The sequence below is a fragment of the Lepisosteus oculatus genome, chromosome 12 (assembly GCF_040954835.1).
Source record: "Lepisosteus oculatus isolate fLepOcu1 chromosome 12, fLepOcu1.hap2, whole genome shotgun sequence".
NCBI lineage: Eukaryota > Metazoa > Chordata > Actinopteri > Semionotiformes > Lepisosteidae > Lepisosteus > Lepisosteus oculatus.
The window spans coordinates 4,573,037-4,592,643 of NC_090707.1; the positions used below are offsets into that span (position 1 = coordinate 4,573,037).

General features: G+C 40.9%; 1 protein-coding gene across 3 annotated transcripts in view; it reads right to left on the minus strand.

The window, feature by feature from the left end:
- The window catches only part of sema5ba (sema domain, seven thrombospondin repeats (type 1 and type 1-like), transmembrane domain (TM) and short cytoplasmic domain, (semaphorin) 5Ba), a 111,512-nt gene that overhangs the window by 64,083 nt on the left and 27,822 nt on the right, over window positions 1–19,607 (minus strand). Inside the window, exon 1 of one of the 3 annotated variants that reach the window (XM_015358573.2) lies at window positions 16,562–16,915. The exons of 1 other annotated variant lie outside the window; for it this stretch is intronic. The gene's annotated coding sequence lies outside the window, so the exon portion shown is untranslated. Of the gene's footprint in view, window positions 1–1,967; window positions 2,217–16,561; window positions 16,916–19,607 lie in introns of those variants that run through there. One more of the 3 variants, XM_015358574.2, reaches the window with a different exon arrangement.

Consider the following 19,607-nt stretch of genomic DNA (forward strand, 5'->3'; position numbering starts at 1 on the left):
GTGACTGATTCTGCTCCCCTGCTGGCTCTTCATTCACTGCAAAGCCAGGCAAAATCGGGGTGCCACCCCACAGTCAGTTCTGCTTTTGGAAAATGGGAGATTTTGAGGAAATGCTTATTTTTACTATGCTTTTTGTGTCAGGATTGGCTGGTTTACCTTGGTAAAACACTGGAGTAGTTTAGAACTACAGAAATAGAATTCTAAATCCACTATTTTTCTTAAGTATGTCCGGCACCAATGTTTTAAATTGAGAGTCTTTCACAGACGTAGTGGAAATGTTTCTGCAAATTCACACTGAGAAAAGAATAAATCTGGGCATGAAAAAAATAAAACATATGTATTGTGTTAAAGATGTGGAAAAGTAAAAACGAAATTGTACTTGTTAGGGAGAAGTCTCATCATGCTAACTGCCCACGTACAGAGGGACATCAAGAATTTGTTGACTATATGTAATAGCTCACTATCGTGATTTATGGAGCATTGCAGGTTTGACTGAAATTCTCAGACAGTATATAAAATTGTGTTATAAATAATGCATTTGGTATTTGTCAAGCATTCACACAAGAGACAATAAGTTCATGCAGTGGCACAAGTTCTGCTGTAATAATTATTTTACATTATGAATGCGAATTAAACTCACTTAAGAGAATCACATCATCTATAGCCTATTAGAGTTACACATCTCTTTACATTTAACATTTCAGCAGATATAAGAGAATAACTGTTTTGCCCACTGGATAAGATTCAAGAAACGATGGGTATTTCTAAATGAAAAATGAGTCTTTTGAATCCGGTTAGAAAGCTAGAATGCCTCAAGGGTTTTAGAACAGCAAATCTTTTTTTTTTTTTATTCAAAAAGCTCTTGGTAAGTGAAGCCAAATGCTAAACCAAACTGGGGGCATGACAGTCTTCAAAACTTATTCTACATTTAAAGTCTATCCATTTCCCTGGGTCATTAAGTTCACAAACGGTTACCTCTGAAAACTCCATACAGTAATCGTAATCCAGTAAAAAAAAGCCTTTGTTTTAAGAGCTACACCTTATAAAGAGGGGGCTGACTTGATTTTTTTATGAAACCCCAAGGAACAAGTTTCATTACAATTTAATGAAAATTACCTCATTCAAATCTCATCTGAATCAATTAGATCCTGATTAAATTACTTTTGCTCATCAGCGACTGTTGCCTATAAACAAGATACTTCATATCAGAAAAGACACTTTACAGCAAACCGACACATCCTCAGGCACCGGTTTGAGAAACTTCACTTCATTGACGTTGTGCTTCTGAAGAGAACTCTTATTTTGTTCCTAGGTTCTTAAACTTCAGGTCTTTCCGGTCCTCAGACTCGATACTGATTGCATACAAAAACACTTAAGCTTGAGTGGACAGCCTGGACCGATTAAAACCTCATTCCGGCAACGAAAATAAAGAACCAACTGATTAATAGACGTCACCTTGGCATTAGTACCAATGCCAGATGAATGCTAAACTGTTCTGCACTCGTACATTATTGTTAAGAAATAAAGTAGCAGTAGAATCCGTATCCCTTAAAATAAAATGAACTGTTGCTCGATATAGAAACAATAACTTTGGACCCTGTTACATAAACACAAACATGATGTAGACCTACTGTCCAAAGCACTGCTTGGCATAATATTACCAGGATAAAACCTGCACAGGGGGCTTCTGCTATTCCACCTATTCTGGTTTTCAACCCCATCCAAAACAACCCCTTTAAACAACTACTGGGCTCCAATGATAAAGTTCATCAATCTGGAGATGTAGCTGCATCAATACTGTATATATATATACACACACACACGTATAAAAAAAACACATCAATTTCTTTTTTAAAATGGGAACTTGCGGACCAAGCCAAAAAATTACTACAACCAATCACCATCATCATAAAAACAATACCCACACCTTATGAACTGCAATTGGAGGGAAAAAAATCAGATATTACCTTTCTTGCATGTCAGAAGAAAGTCAATGCCCGAGCGCTTTAAGAGCCTAAGTGCAACAGCCCCTCAGAGCCCTTCAGCGTGGTTTTAGACTGAGGGCGACTGGAAACAGTATCCAGGTCCTTACCCAGCCCCGGGGCACGGAGACACCCAGCCCTCATTCGGAGAGCTGCGAGGAGAGGGGGTGTGTCCGACACTTTGCCCCTCTCTGCCCCCTGCTCAACGCACACAATCTCCCCTAATGGCCGTTAACTTTCCTCCAGCCAGCCATTCACCCACCCCACCCCCTGCCCAGCTCAGACGGTCATCGTTAAATTTACCGTGCCTAATTTCGCTGAATAGTTCAGCCCGCAAAATCTCACTAATGCCTACTCAGGAACAGAGGGATATAATAACGCCTCTTTCTCCAAGACAGCTATGCAGATGTGGACTATACACGCACACACACAGACACACTGGCAAAAATAAAATGAGAAAGAAAAAGAGACTTGAAATGGGTGCAGACTGGCTTTGTAAGAAGGCGCTGGTATTCTGAAAACCTGGCAGGGAAAATATGCTATACAGGCTCACTTCAATGAATGGCATATTTATGAATACCATGTAAGAGTGGCTTTCCAAGACAAAAAAAACCTATTGGAACGCACTGAATTATAACGCTATTGAATGTGTCCAGGAATGCACTGCTTTGTATTTTGTAACAAAGTGGAATTTGAATTAATCTGCAACACATCACATTTTCATACCTCCAGGACAAGTTAGCACTCGATTCTCTGCTGTTTTGCAGCCATCTGAACATTTCAATCTGGATCTGTGCTCTAACATACTGTCACCATCGCGTTACCCTTCAGCACAGCTTTGCGTCCTGAGGTGTTCTGAGACTTCAGGCGAGAGAAGGAACAAACGCTGAATATTGCCGAAGATCAAACAACTGCTGCCAGCAAGCAAACGGGTAAATACAGCACCTTCCGATTACGTCCGAAAAATGGCTACCTCAAAAAAGGTCCATTTATTGCAGAAAAAAAGTCCAGATTATTAAAACGTCCTGCTCATTAATGTCCTACAGTTTTAAAAATTAAATAATTCAAGTTTTAATTTTCAGAGTTTTCAGGAATGAAGATGCTCTATTGATATTTTGATATCCTAAGGCATTTTGTTTAACATGATTAACTACAAAACTGCGATTTCTTTTATTCATTTGCACTTTGGTCAATTTAAACTTCAGTCTCTGTGAATTCTCTTTTCTTAATCAAGTATTATTTTTTGACAGTCTTCCATAGATTTGTCAACCTAATCACTAAATTAAATAGATATGTACTATATGCAGCACTAGGTTAAATTTAAGAGCTACTAAGGACCTTGATTTTCAATTCTCCAATTTCAGCATATTTAACCTTGGCTCCAGCATTTCCCCTTTGAAGTTCAATCAGTACAACAATCAAAAGATAGCGACACACCTTGATTAATACCAGAAGCTTTATAGCTAGAATAATAATCTTCCTTGCCCAAGAGCAACTGTACTTAAACAAGGTGAACTGACTTTTTTTCCTTTGGAAGAGTGGTACCCAAAGCAGGGAAGTAACAGATAAAAGGAACGCGTGTTATTTTACCTATAAAAGTGTGGTCAGCAGATTTTCAATAGGATTTACAGTAATTCTTGTATTCCCTCACCTTCCATTACAATAAGGATATCTAGAACAAAGTGGTCAACTGAAACACACCGCAGAACACAACGCACTCTGCACTGCACTGTTTCGAGCAACGGTGGGTTCCAGACGGGATCCGAACCTGCGATTATCTAACCAAGAGTTCAGAACAACGCCCACTCCTCCATGCCTTCAGATACAAGATACAAGATACAAGAGCAACACTCCTTCCTGTCAATTGTGAAGGAGGCATCAAGAAACTGTAGGTTTGCAGGTGGTCTTGCACATACCTGTAAGTCGAAAAAAACTGTGACCTGTAATACAGCAGCTGAAATTCTTTGATGTGCTAGCAGGAAAGGTGCTTATCGCCAAGCACAAATCATTAGCACCATTGTCTGAGACACAATTGAAACTAATGAAGCTTCTGAGAAAAAATTAAAGCTGCCCAAGCACGACTCTAATGACACTGGGCAGCTTCTGCCTGCTGAATGAGGGAAGCACTGTAATTAACAGAAACAGACGGAGTTCTGACATGCTCGCGGTTTACAGCAAAGAACTCTTGATGGCATCATTTTTAAATCTAAGATTAATACAGATGTATAGTTGTTTTATGACAAGTATTCATTCCTTTCAGCAACCTGCTTCAAACCCAGGATGCCTTCTGTGTTAGAACAAAGATATCTGCAGCTTCAACTGTATTTTACAGGGTGAGTAAAATCCAAGATTACCAATAATAAAAAAGTTGGTGAAAATGGAATAAAAATGTATTCATATATATATTACATGCAATTTGATTAGGATCAGATTCAATACAGAAGTAATGTTCTTACGGTGAATAGTTATTCAAAGGAGCCTGCTTATTAAAAGAACATGATAATGGCATGCTAATTAGTTAAAACGAACAAAACGGCAATATTAAAAGGTTCATCCATTTTGCGACAAAGAAAATCCTGGAATAACCAGAAAAGAATAAAAGGAATACATGGCAAGGCCTAATAAAACTGCATTCTTTTTAGCTAATTGCATGAGGAAATCTAAAGGTGAACAACTGTAAAAACTATAACTCAAATGCAATAAGCAGCCATGTCTAACACTGTTATTAATCCAGCTTTCCTGCTACCACAGCCATGAATCCATCAGCAAAAAGGCCACTTTCATGACCTCAAAGGCCAGGCCTGGAAATGAAACCCCCCTGCCCCCTGAAACAGGTTTCGTATGAACCGACGTGGGTAGGCTGGATTTAATCAGTGCAGCTGACAAACACCATCTACCTCCTTCCCCGGCTTGTCAACTTTTTAAAAGCCAATTATTCAGCTTTGTATAAATGGTTCACGTCACACTAAATCACCCCGACGGTTCTCCGATTCCGGCTCCCCGTGTCCCGACGCCCTGGTGCAGCTCCGCTTCCCGATGGGTTTCTCTGCGTTCCCGCGGCCCGTACCGCTGGACTCGATTTACAGCTCGCTGCACGTTCTCCTCCGGTGACCCCCTCTCGGAGTTGTGACGGCGAGGGCCACCCGTGTCACGTCTTTGAAGGTACGTGGCGAGCGGCAACTCCACCACGCAGACAGATGGCGCGGCGTCTCGCCGCGACGTTTCCGAAGGTCTTCCATCGGCCCGGAGCCCCGAGGGCCTCGGCCCTGAGGGGCATACCTGCAGGCTCCGGTTCCCTGGTTACAGCCCGTCAGCTGTCAGAATCCCAGCAGGGGTCATGTTCTTCACCCCTGCAACACTAAACGTGTACAAATCGTACATCTTCCTCTTGGTGTAAAAGTGCTACAGAGCTAATAAAAGCACAGAGGGAGCCAGAAAACCTGAAATAATGCGGTGAAGCTGCAAAGAAATATTGGCATTTCAACTCCCAGACTGTGGGCTATATCTATCTAATTATAAAGACTTAAATAATCACTGCTGTCACACTAGGAAACCATTTACTTGGTAATAAATAGCCATTTCCTCCACAACATCATAGAAAGTGCTATACTGTCATCTGTCGCTGATGATGCATACTGTACAGCTCAAATGGTTTGGAGCCACAAAGAATTCCCTATCCCTGTGATTGAACTCTGCACTACAACAAAGCCTCCTGCCTTTATAACATTTTCAGTGTCCCTGGACAGTGAACTGTTGCTGATGTTAAAGGCACTGCTAGAGAGAGTGCAGCAGTCTTTAAAGGCTGGAGAGTTAGGAAGGGGGAGAATTAGGTTATTCAGCAAGGCCAACTCATCACAGTTGCGTCTTTTGTTGCATGTTAGCACTATGGCACAACTATCGTGGGACGAACACTGTTTGCTGCAGGAGGGAGCTCCAAATTGTTGCTTGGTGTGTGCAGACAGAGGAATTTGATTTTGCACTAGATTGGCTGAGCATTAGGAATGGTGGTTGTGTTGAAGAAAGCAGAAAGAAAAGCAGGTATTTCTGGGAAGGCCAGAACAGGTAGATACCGAAGACTGAGGCAGAGACGGAGTATACAAGCAGACTGTGTATCATGTTAGCCAAGGAGACAGGGCAGACATGACCAGATCATTCATAGCTCCCTTGTTCTCATTGTAAAAGGGCAACCAAAATCATTTTTTTTATCAGATTACAAGGTCTACTTTGAAGTTCTGGCTTCAACCTTGCAATACAAAACACAATGGAACATTACATTTTTTTCCTTTTAATGTAACTTCTGCTTGGAACCATAAATTCTTCTCAGCCCATTTTGAAAAACTATGGTCTTCCTTTTGAGAGCCAAGCCAAGACAAGCAATTTGGATCCAAGTGGGAGAGAAGCGACAATTTAGCTAGTCCCTGAGTCCCATTTATTGAATTTTAGTCATCAGCCTCTGAGGCACTGTTTCTCTGCTGAGGTTCCTGAAACAAGCCTTTAAAGCACCCTCTGATGGCTGTCAAAAATTCTTTCCACACAGCGGTTCATTCTAAAACCTGTCTTGTTTTGCCTCACACCGACTAGGTCACGCGACTGTCGTGTGAACCTCTAATTAACCACAATTAGGAAATAAAAAGAGGAAATCAGTGGGAGATCAGAAAACAGTTTTATCCAACCACACTAAATTCTGCAGGTAATATTTCAGCGTAACTGGGTTTTAAAGGTTGACAGAACACTAGGAAACCTTAACTGTTCAGCTAGCTATTTAATAGCCTTTATCGAAGATTTTCTGCACTCTAGCATGAGAGCTGGAAAGGTTTGCCAGGATGACTCTGTAACGAAGCTCCTCATGGACCACACTCTGACCACATCTCGGTTGCTAGAGACAAGGCTGGAGCTGCTAGTCCAGAGCGATACTCTTAATTAGACTGACTTACGAGTGCCACAGCTGGGCCCAGACCTCATGAGTCTCCCCTGGGCTTCAAGTCCCACAGCCTAGCATTTATCAGCAGTTCCTAACATCTCTTCTCAACACATGCCTGCAGTCATTCATGGCACAGAGTTTTTTTTTTTCCTTGAAAGAAATCTTTAAAATGCTTCCTTCACAGCCCCTCAGGCCACAAACGCGGTGGAGAGCTGTTTCCACCAGATCTCCTCTCGAATGAGCTCGGGTCTTCTCTGAAGCTCACGCCTGTAGGAGGCCGAAGCCAGGTGTGGGCAACACGTCTCCTGGGCACAGCACCACAGCAAAACACGCTGGAGGAGAACTTCTAGATTAGCTGGCAATGGCCACGCAGTGGTCTGCGTACAAGACGAGCTCCGACTGTACAGCACAATCACGGTTTTCAAAGCAAAGAGATAAATCTAAATCCGAGAAACTGAGGAGATGTTTAAGATCTTTTTCACTGAAGGCATTTTGCAAGGATTGCCCTGAAGCCACTGAAGCTCAATTACAAGAAGTAAAGAAAAAGAAAACATCAGGGGCTGTTCACTCCAAGCTGCCACTTTTTGCTTTTAAATGTCAAATGATCAATAGTAGTTAATCCCACACAACCAGTACAAGCAGTTCCAGAGGACAGAATGAAGGGAAAAACTAAAAATGCGATATCGCACTGTAATATATGTAGTCCTGCTAGTAGTAGCCATCCTCTGAAATTGTATGCAATATTAAGAGTCAATCCAAGTGACAAACTACTAGATAGCAACAACTACAACAGCAGGTAGACTGTATAATGTCTAGAACCTTTGTAACTTTTGGCTGTAGTTGCAGCAATGTCCATTGCAGACACTGAGTACACGGTAATACTCAAGCAAAGACTCTAAAATTAATTTTGGGAAATGAACTGTGACAAAAGTGAAATGGAATGCCATGGATTCATTCCAGACCAAAACCAAGTGCCCGACGCTTCACGTTCCCAAAATTAATTTTCAAGTATTCTCCACACCTCGGCTTTTCTCTGTTTCCTCAACACGGGAGGGCTTGTCCACCGAGCTGCCTCTGCCTGCCGTTGTGAAATACTGTTCTTACAACCCATGAATATGCAATCCAATCTGCTGTGAGCCCCCTACCTGGCTCGAGGCCCTTCATCAATACAGTCAACCTCCACAGAGATCAGTACATCACAGGCTGCTGAAGCACACGTCAAGGTCACCACTGACTGCATCCACTTATTTCTTTCTAGAAATTATTTAATTGCACTTGATTAAAAGTGTTACCTTCCAGTCGAGCACTTAGGTCTCTCCGCCTTCATGAAACAATGAGCATTTTTTTAAAAAAAAGATTAAAGATGAAAAAAAAATCTAGGAGATGTAGAGAGTTTTAATGCACCCATGCTGTGCTGGAGAGCTCAATTTCTAAAGATTATTCTCTGGCAAATGAAAATTGAATGTTTCCCCCCCCCCCAATTTAGAAAACAACCTCATGGAAGAATTTACAAAAGAAATATGCAAGCAAAGATAAAAAAATCTGCATAATCAAACTTGCATAGCATAGACGTCATGCTGATTAAAAACAGCCCCAAGGTATCATTTTAATCTGTGTATTTGTCAAAGAAAACACCTGAGAAAGATTCAAAAACTTTCGATTGACTGCTACCTGCTCCCTAGCGCTCTTCATTTACACTGCTGTCCCACAGCTTGGGAACACCAAACATTTTTGGAACCATTTAAGCGAGACACAAATATTCCACTTCTTTCAGTGACATATCGACAACTCCCTCCAATTTAAGAAGTTAATAAGCAAAGTGGATACTGCGAAGGTGATGACACCCACTTCAACACGCCACAAGCCACAATATGCACCAGCATTTTGAGTTGCCTGGTTTGATACATCACGTCTCCTGTCTGTGTTTGTTCACCAGAGGAAAATACATTTATTAGTGGTTAGGTTTTCCAAAGATACAAATACGCAAAAGTTGAAACAGGCAACACCACCCAGCACCATAAGTCATAACTCTCTCACATCAATGTCAGCAGTACGTTATTGAAGACGAGACATTTAGATCCTAATCAGGAATGCTTAGCTTTCAATTAAACTAGTAATTACCACAGAGGAAAACGAATCGTACTTCCTTTCAAGTTTTCCAGTGTCAGGATGCTCAAACATTCAAGTGATAATGGTCAGAGCCCACTGCAAATCACCAAGTCCCTACAAACAATACCAGCCACTGCGGAGCTGTAACCAGTGTTACCAGCAGCGACAGAGGAGGGTAATTAAACCGCACAAGAGCGACATGAGTAATTCACACAATGAAAGCGCTACATTTTGGGACTAAAATAATCCCCAAACTATGTGGAGTCTGTTGGCAGTCACACTGCATGAAACAATAATTTAATAGCGTTGTTAAATCTGCTGGGATGACGCACACATTGTCTGAAGATTTACAACTCTGCGTGCTGTTCTAATAGTATCCCACATGCTAGCATTGAAATACAGAAGTGACAGACGACAAATTTGTGGACACTGCGTCCAATCACTAGATTTACAACAGGAGCAGGTTTAATTGACTGATGTTATTTAACGATATGTTGGGTAAACCAGACAATATGTAAAACAAAAAAGGGTATTACATCTTATATTGAATAATTTAGCAATATGACCAAAATATTAAAACCTGCATAATCATTTTAAAAGAAACTCAAAAAACTGTCCAAGAAAATTAGATATGGTTAAGACATTTCAATTAAAGATTACAATGTTCCTTAAATATCACACAACAGATATGAAACGGATTTAAAACAAGCACAATAAGATTAAATAATTATTATTAATTTGTGCATGGTTATGCTACATTATTTCTTGTTATTGCTTGTTTGATGGAAGACCTTTATGCCAGTAAAGCTGAAAATTAAATGGTAACACCGTTATAACAGCACATTAACCTGACCCATAATGTGGATTTACATATTAAGAACTCAGAACACTCTTTCCCACAATCACTTAAGCCTTTTTTGCATTAGCAAAGGTGAAATCACTTTTTTACCAGGTGCTTAATGAAATCAGAATAGGAAAAAAAAACTCTGAAGTCGGGGTAACTGTTTTTAATCATTTGTTTATAACACTTGTAAATCCCATTTAGTGCAGTATCCCAGTTTCACGTGACATGAATTAAAGTGATCGTTTAATCATCCTGTAGCCTCTCTTCAATACAGTCAGCAATCGTGTCAATACACAAGTGTCAGTACAGACTTACATGGGGTTGGAAATGCATTTACTTTCAACTACAGTTGACTGGGGCTGTGTCCTTCTGCGCAGGATTTACAAACATCTCCCAGTGTCCACGCAGGTTTACTCCAGTACTCTAGTTTCGTCCCACCTCCCAAACACATGCTGAGAAGCAGAACTGGGGTCAGTTAAAACGGATTTATCCTGCCTTGTCCTCTAAGCTCTGGAGATGGGCTCCAATTTACCTTGACCTTTACCAGAAAGAAGAGCATTTCTGACAGCGGACAGATGTTTAATCTTCACAACATGCTCATTTTCAGCAACGCATACATGGAGTAAAATTAAAAGCCTCATGACTTAAATGTTGTACTGCTGATTCCAATCAGAGCTTTGTCTTGAAGTTGGATATGAAAGTCAGCTCTTCTTATTAGCTTTTTGTTCAACATTTTAATAAAAAAAATGTCAAAATGTACCTCTGAGATAAAGGGCTATGCTTGCTAAAACTAAAAAAAGTGTCTTCGTCTCTAACCCCCATTTAATTCATTGTAAAAAGGCAGTGAGAACATGGAGATGAATATATTTTTCCTCCTCTCCGCTCTTATGAATTTCAGGTTCTTATGAATCATTTTGCTTTTCCTAAATTGGATAGTCAAGCTGAAGTATGGAAAAACCTTTCCACAGATTCAAAAGTGAATGTGGACCAGTGGGCCTTGACAACATGTCTTAGAAAGATGATCTTTATTACCACTCCAAACAGATGCTTTTTTATTCATTTAGTTATTCTAGGATACAGACATCGGTGATAAATGTCCTCCTAAACCCCCCTAAATACTCTTTGCAACAGCCTACATGCAGTTTTAAAAAGGAAGACGCTGGAAGTACAGCGAAGACTCGTCTGCCTCAGGTTGAGTCTGTCTAAGCGGAAGTGACAATATGCAAATGAAGAACGGAAATGTAAACTTTCCAGACACCAAGGTCTGAGATGAGGTTTATAGTAGTGCGACTGCCAGTTGTCATTTACAAAACCCAAGCACGTCAGAGCCCTGCTGAGATGCGGGATCGGTATTTTCCATGTTGCACAAGTCGAAAGATGGAATCGAACTTCACCAAATGCTTCACTCAGAGATGGAGGGACAATCCACCCCTTTGTATTTGTAATCACCCCGAAAAGAGCAGTCAGGTAGTAAAGCTAAGTGAGGTCACTGTGGAATATCAAAAAGTCCACTCAATTTTCAAAACAATTGGCCACTGCACTGCACGTAATTTTTATATAGAGAAGCACCAAGATCAATGTGAAATTACATCACAGCTAGCACTGTACTTCTTTCATAGTGAAAACTAAGACTTAACCCCTTAAACCTAAACCTTTGCACCCCGAGGTCTATACAGCTGGCCGGTATGTTTATTTGCATCAGCAGCACAGCGTTATAAAGCACAAGGTAAAAAAAAACTGAAATGTGGGCTCAGGGAGCATCCACACAACTAGACACCACCCCCTATAATAATAACAACAGATTTTGGAACTTTAATAATAATAATAATAATAATAATAATAATTGCTTACACTTATTTAGTGCTTTTCTGGACACTCCACTCAAGGTGCTATACAGGTAATGGGGATCCCCTCCACCACCACCAGTGTGCAGCCCCACCTGGATGATGCGCCAGAACGCTCCCCACACACCAGCTCTCAGTGGGGAGGAGAACAGAGTGATGAAGCCAGTTCAGAGATGGGGATTATTAGGAGGCCATGATTGGTAAGAGCCAATGGGAATTTGGCCAGGACACCGGGGGTAACACCCCTACTCTTTTTGAGAAACACCCAGGGATTTTAAATGACCACAGAGAGTCAGGACCTCGGTTTTATCTCTCATCATCAGGACGGCACCTTTTTACAGTATAGTGTCCCTGTCACTATACTGGGGCAATAGAACCCACACAGACCGCAGGGTGAGCGCCCCCTACTGGCCCCACTAACACCTCTTCCAGCAGCAACCTTAGTTTTTCCCAGGAGGTCTCTTATCCAGGTACTGACCAGGCTCACACCTGCTGAGCTTCAGTGGGCTTCCAGCTGTGAGTTGCAGGGTGATATGACTGCTAGCTATTGGCAATGCCTTTGCTACAACCTTGACACCATCAACCAAACCAATAAAAGCAATAATTCACACCAGATACAATTTGCATCATATTAGAAAAAAATAAATCAAGAAATCACACACCGTCCCCCTGTATATCTCTGTCAATAAGAAGATCAACAGTAGTACAAAAGATTAAGGTCAGCCTGAGAAGGTACAAAAAATAAACAACATTTTCAGATTGTCATTTTTTTTTCAGATTAAATGTATTACAATAACACACTTCCAAAACGTTTCTGGAATCAAAAAAGCCTTTGGATTCAAGATTTCTGTTCAGAATTCACAGCTCAACGCCTTTGGGGGCGGAGTTAAAAAGGTGATTAAATCAGACTGATTGTGTTCTTTCATATTTAATATATTTGGCTCTCTCTAGTTACTTGATTTTGATGGCATTGTCATTATAGCATTAAAAATTAAAGAGATTAAAGTCTTTAGTTTCCCGATGCTCCCTTTCCATAAAATAATGGCGCTTCTCCAGATCGAGATGTATTTGGTGTAGTACAGACTGCTTCTATAATTAGGTAAAAGATTGACATGCAGCTCCAGCCCTTCCTAAATGAAGGAGAGGCAATTACATGGGATCATGAAAGTGACAGAGCTTTAAAGCCAAATCCATATTTCCCCCACATCCTGAGGAGACAAACATTTTAACGATCTCCCAAAGAGTCAGCACTAACAAAATGCCACTCGGCTGGTTTTGACTTCAGGCATGTCCCTTTGTAAGAAGAGTGAGCTACAGTACCTCTTCTGGACCTCAGATTGTGCCTGCTTGAGGCACATCAGTTCATCATCTTCAGTGCAAGTTCCAAAGCAGCTACAGAACTGTCAGTGTGCTGAATAATGAATAGAAAACTGTGACAGGAATGGATTTGAACCAGTACCCTCCTCCTATTTGGCCTTGAACCTCTTACATTTACAGCACTAAACGTGTAGAAAGAATTTTGGGCTCCATTAAACCAGTATTGTTTCAGGTTAAATGTAGACTATATCTCAGAGAGCCCCATTTTTCCAAAACAGGAATAGGAAATATATATGATTAAATGGTTAGGAGGTTTTTCTGATATCTGAGGCGGATGAGGGGGGGGGGGTTGAAAAGGCTAACACTGATGATGTGATGACAAAAGCCAAACGCTCCTTCAGGGAGGATGTAGAAGAATTAAATTGGTACAGTATAGTCCGCACCCGCTGTGCTTCTCAGAGGACTTCGGCGCTTGATGGAACATGATCATTTTCTTCTGCACGCTAGGAAGGGCGACAATGCTTTATAAGGGTACCTCTGGCTGATCAGAAGATAATATGGTCACACCAATGTGCAGACAGAAGGAACTGTCATCCTAGGTTTCTCCTGTGAGCACTTGTCTTAGCAAACATGAGTGAAAGCACAAAATGACATCATATGATTCGTTTAAAATGCATGTATTAAAGGGTGTTATCTTCCTTTTGACAGAAGCTCAGTTGTCTTCAAAGAATAAGTGTGTATGATGTAATAGTATTGTTTCTGTACAGTTGGAGGGAGTTCATCCAAGGATATCCAACTCAATAGAAGAGACACTGTCTGAATATTGTAGTCCAACGGCACTTCTAGTAGTTCACAATTAATACGCTCTACCCCACTGCTGACCCTTCCTGTTCTAAATGCACTATTGAAATGGGTCCTAAAAGACAGGGTTTAGGAAAGCCTTGTGTTTGTTTGAGAACCTTTGCTAAAATTAAGGGTTATCGAAACATACTTTCATACTGTTTGCCCTATTAACCCAAACTGTTTCACAGTAAACAGCAATAGATCTTCTAAACACACACAAGACACCTTAAGTTGCCCACATGTCATTCCAAATTATGCACAGACATCTTCTCTCCCATCCATTTCTTATGATGCAAGCACTTCTGATTAGATCAAAGTGCCTGTGTTCTGGCTTTCTGTAAAACCTTGTTTCCAGGTCAGTGGATTTGTATTAAGAAAAAACTAAATTAAGAGGGATCTGAAGCAGACCGTTTTTTGACATCTTCAGTTCACCCTGACCTTGTTACAAAGGCATTGCTATTTTCAGGTCACTTGACGTATCATTTGAAGTTTTCAGAAAGCACATAAGATGAACCAAAACTAAATCTCTTCACAACAAAATCAAGGAAGGCTTTGAGCAAATCCCCTTTTCAACAGCTTCCATGTGGTCAGGTAGTGACCCACAGAGTGCAGACTCCCGACAATTGAACAATAAGCATTCCTGACAGTCATACAAAGACTGGCACTGTGGGAAACATGGTGTGGTCCAGCTGTAAATACCACTAAGTTCAACTGGGAGCTCATGTCTAGGGTTCAGAGGAGCTGGAGCTGATGTATACAGCAGTCTTCCACAATTAATTCAATTCCTGACTGTACTGTACCTTATTCAAGGAGACTAGTCTAGTTTTAAGCCATCTTCTTAAACTTTACCAGGCATCTTCTTCAGGCTTAGTATTTTATAATGTTAAATAACATTTAATTTCCCCAATCTGCTCCGCGACAACATGACTACAAAGATAGGAATGCAAACCCTAGTTCAGTCTGTTAGTTAAAAAAAAAACGCGGAAGGAGCAACACAAATGAACTGTAGCTTAACTGCATTAAGTCAAAACCTCAACCCTTTTCCTCGCCTTAATTTCAAGCTCAATAACAGGAGGAAAAGAGGAGCGTCACATTATGTACAGTATCAAACAAATTAAAAGCTGGTGTTGTTCCTTACAGTTTGGGTTTACAAACCTAGTGACTGAACAGCAAAAAAAAACACCCAGAAATGCAGAGCCACGTCTCCACCTTTCAGTGAAACAGCCAAGCCTCATGGCCCGCTAACCCAGGATTCCACTCAACACAACAGAACCGCAAAACAACTTCACAACCACCACCAAAGTGTGGCTGACCTCCACCTCAGACTGGAACAGGCCTACTACTAAACAGCCTTGGAAGCTTTTTAAAAAAGAAATTCCAATACGATCTGCTCTATTGATTATTGTGAGAGGTTTAAAAAATTCCCTTGTTTTTTTTGATAACATTCTTTTCTACTAGTCGTTTCTTTTACACTGAATAGCCCTTCTGTGTGACTTGCCAAGTATCTGCCAATGGTCCTTCTCCTTTACAAATGAATAGGCACAGTTTAGCCACATTTAAAGGGACACTAATGTACCATGGCTAGACCACAATGACACCGTGGTAATTTGCCAGAGCTAATGATGCTACTTTAGTCTGGTCAGTGAAAACAGAATCTTAAATAGTCACCCAGCTGCAATGCCCTTTTCATGTCTGGGACCGTTCATATTTTAAAAGGGTTGTTTTTGTCCTGAACTACCATTGAAAACCAAATATCTGTAAACAACAGTATAAATGTAACCAGACAATGGTTTCAAATATCCTTTTATGGAAAAAAAAAGCTTAGAAGTGAAAAAGTATAAAAAGGCGTACTTTTTCCACCTTTTCACTTGTCACCCAAGCGTTTGATAAAAGATGCTTGGAGAGAAAAACATTTAAGTAAAAATAAGTTCGAGGTACATACAATGCTTATCATACTCAATAAAACCAAACCGCTTGTTTCGAAAGGCCCAGTTAACAGACTTTACAAAAAGCAAAGTGTATAACTGGAGTCTTTGATTGAAATGCAGGTAGTTTTTGCATGAAAGCAAACTTTCGTACATTTGCTTTGATGACTTCGATCGAAACTAGAACACCCTGAAGATTTCCTTTAAAATACCTTTCAGTGCTCTGATCACAAAATGTAATATAGTCCCCCTACATATCACATATTTTATTTTTTTATTCCATTAAACATACAAAATGTGGAATTTTACACGTGGAAACAAACATCAAATATTCTTGACAAGCCTACATTTATACGACTATTTCCGCGTTCATTTTTTAAAAATAAAAGTCAACGTCGCACAAGTCCCTTGGATCTCATGGCGACGGAAAAATAAAGAGACCTTGCTTTCCGCCGCATTGAATAAAGCAGACATCAGCTTTTGATCTATAGCTGCCCCCCCCCCTCGGAAATACACTCTCCAAAACATCCCCGCAGACGTCCTCAACAAAGGAAAGCCAGCAAACAAAGCCAGCTTTGAAAATGACGTTTGTCATGTTAATCAAAATAGTTATGCTCAGACTGAAGTGGGGGAAAAAACCCCACATCCGCTCCAAAGTACAACTGAGAAAGGATCGATGAGGCATGAGAAGTTATAAAGAAACCGTAGGGACACAAATTCAAAGGAATACAAAAAGGAGATTTTTTCCCCCATATTAACAAAAAAAAAAAACTTACCGCCACTGTATCACCAGCATGTCATACTGGAGGTGAAAAGCAGTGGTAATCCTCCAGGAACCTGGCAGGAGACAACGTGAAGACTCTTTTACACCATGACATGCTGAATACACAGCTCAGCAGGACCCAACGGGGAAAGCATCAAAGAGCTCTCGCTTGGTAAAGTTAACTTTTCTTCCCCCGCAATGCACAGCAGTTCTGAGTAAGCTAGCTCGCTTCTTTCTTATTTTTCCATCCTCACTTTCTGCTATTGGCTAGAGCATTTCTTGGTGCCTCATGGTAGTGGTGGTGGTGGTGGTGGTCAGGCATCTTCAGAAACGTCGGTAAGCTGAGACTGCTTCTTTCCATCTTGCAAGGCAGTTTAAGAGAGCAGCAGACCAGGGCTAGAGTGATTTATACCCCTCTGGAGACCTATTCCTCTGTAGGCCCCTCTGCTGCCACACGTTACAACATAACAAATGGAGATTTGTTTTAGGGCAGAGCAGTCTTTTTAGTAGTTAAGCGTACTGAAAACAAAAGCATTGTCCTGTTCCTTAGGCAACCCTTGTTAAAAAAAAAACACTATGCCTTTCTTAGGAAGCTTTTAACTATTTTTCTTTTGTGCTTTTTTTTTTGTAGACCCTGTTCCCCCCCCCATGTGGCAGGCAGCATTGGTGAAAATGATTGAAACCAAACGTATTACTGTTCATTGCTGAATGGGTTTATGGAAAGGGTTGGCGATCAAGAGCTGAATTCTATAAGAATTCTATAACTATATACTGTACAAGTTCTGTAGGAGTCACAGACCCACACGCGTTAGATTTTCATTTTGACAGCAACACTTATTACAGATTGTCCCTACGAGAACCGTTTCTGTACACTTCTAAGATGGATGCAAAAGGTGAGAAAAATATTCACATAAATTAGACCACTGGAGACATGCATCCCTTCCCTGATGACCCCGAGTGACCTCTTGACCTGGAAGAAAACCCAAGCACTCGTTTATGCACTAAGAGTTGGGCTCAACAATATGGTTTTCCTCTGGATGGGGGTGGGGGGGGGTGAATATCATGATGTGGGTGAGATGCCTGTTGAAACATTTTTAAAATATCCTTTTGATTTTTTTTTTCATAAATCTGTCTGATCACAATTTCTAGCCTGGAAATCTGAAAGTTTCAGCCTCTTGAAATGTGTTACTCAACTGCAAAGATCTTAGAATACTATGCTCTGGATTGTATCATCTCCAATCTGATCTCACAAAAAACTATTTTTTTGTTGTCAATTTCCATGTACTTTATGCATGATTTCTATGCTGTTTTGGGTCAGTATCCTGTCCCAAGAAAACAGCCTTCATATTGTTGGAACTGATCGATCCAAACATTTTTTTGCCCTTTATAACCTGCTGTCGTCACTTTCATTTGGGCTGGTTTTCTCCGCTGCATGCCTGTGCCTCTGGGGTAATGCTGTACAGAGAGCAGCTTACAGCCGACTTGCCAAAGTCAATCTCTGCCCCAGATCTGGCTGAATAATAAGAGAGGACTGCAGCTTATCGTGACACATTAACCCACATTTCCTGCTGAATATTTTGAGCTACATTGCCCACCCCTATAAAAAGAGGCTAAAAAAGTGCTGGGTTTGAATTCCTAGCCCTCCAGTTACAAGTAGAGGACGCAGTGCAGAGTAGAGGTCAGGGCTATTTCACCCGAGTTGCTCCAGTACAATACCCAGCTGTATGAATAGGTACAAATGCAAACTGCTTTGGATAAAATGTAGAGGTAGAATTAAATCTTGCACAATCCTGCCTCATTTCTAATACTTCTGCACTTCTTAACTCCAGCCTTGTTTGAACTGAAACATTTAATTCCCCAGACACAACAAAGGCAGGGTAAAAACTCTTAGGATGCGACAGAAAGAAAATTCAACCCCCCCAGCTACGATCACAGCCACTCACTCACTGGTTAAGAGCAGGAATACACCCTAGACATGATACCAGTGGATGCTCCCACACTGAAGGACAATTTAAGAGACTCATTAACCTAGCCAGCACATCCCTCTGAGGGAGGAGGATTCCAGGTGCACCACTAAGGCACCCCTAACCCAGATCAAACCCAGGTCACCAGGAGCTGCAAGCTTGTCAGAGATAACTGCCACTCCAAACATTCATTCTACTGGAGCTTAATTCCAGACCTAATTAAGTCCATGAAGATCTAACTAGCAAAATGCCAAACAGCTCTGTCTGGAATGTACACTTTTAACATGAAAATTATATCTTCAAATTGCAAAACAACTGAGAAAACTGAACTGCTAGGGGCTTTACTTTGTTCTTCTTTACACATCAGAATTTAATGACATTCCAAGGTTTTTTTCAGCTTTGAAGGGACCTTTGCCAAAATGCATCCAGCATGTTAAACTTCTCATGTGTCGAGGATGAGAGACAAATCAGACCTGTTCAGGGGACATAACTCAGGGGCAGGGTGGCTGTGATACGGATTAAAAAAGCTCCTTTCACTTTCCTGATCCGCAGATTTCAACTTCATTCTGGGCAAATTCAATATTTATTCCCCAATTAAACAAAAAAAGCAAAGATTTAATATTACAATGTATGGGTTTCTTATATTTTGCCTAACACTTAACTCATGCCTCTTTTCATGAAAAGCTCCTACAGGATACCAAGTCGATGGTTAATCCCATGGCAGTACAACAGTTACAGCAGACTGGAATGCCACAAGAGTTTCTACCCATGGTCTTCAGGGCCGTGGCAATATGCCTGCACTGAAGGGTCATGATCTGGGAAAGAGTCTAAGCTTGGGTAGCATGTACATTTTCTTCCCCAGCTTGTGAAGATAAAATATGTCTGACAAGTTTGGGCTTGAACCTCAACTGACGTGGCCCGATACAATTTCGATACAAATATGCAAACACATTTTTCGAGATTCGGCGCAAGTTGCAAAATTGAACTCGGTGTTGCAAGGAAACAACAAAATCAGTCATTAGACAGAGTTTATAATTCATGCTTGGGTTCAGAATCCAGCTTCACCCATCTATATGCTCAACAATATCTTGTCTA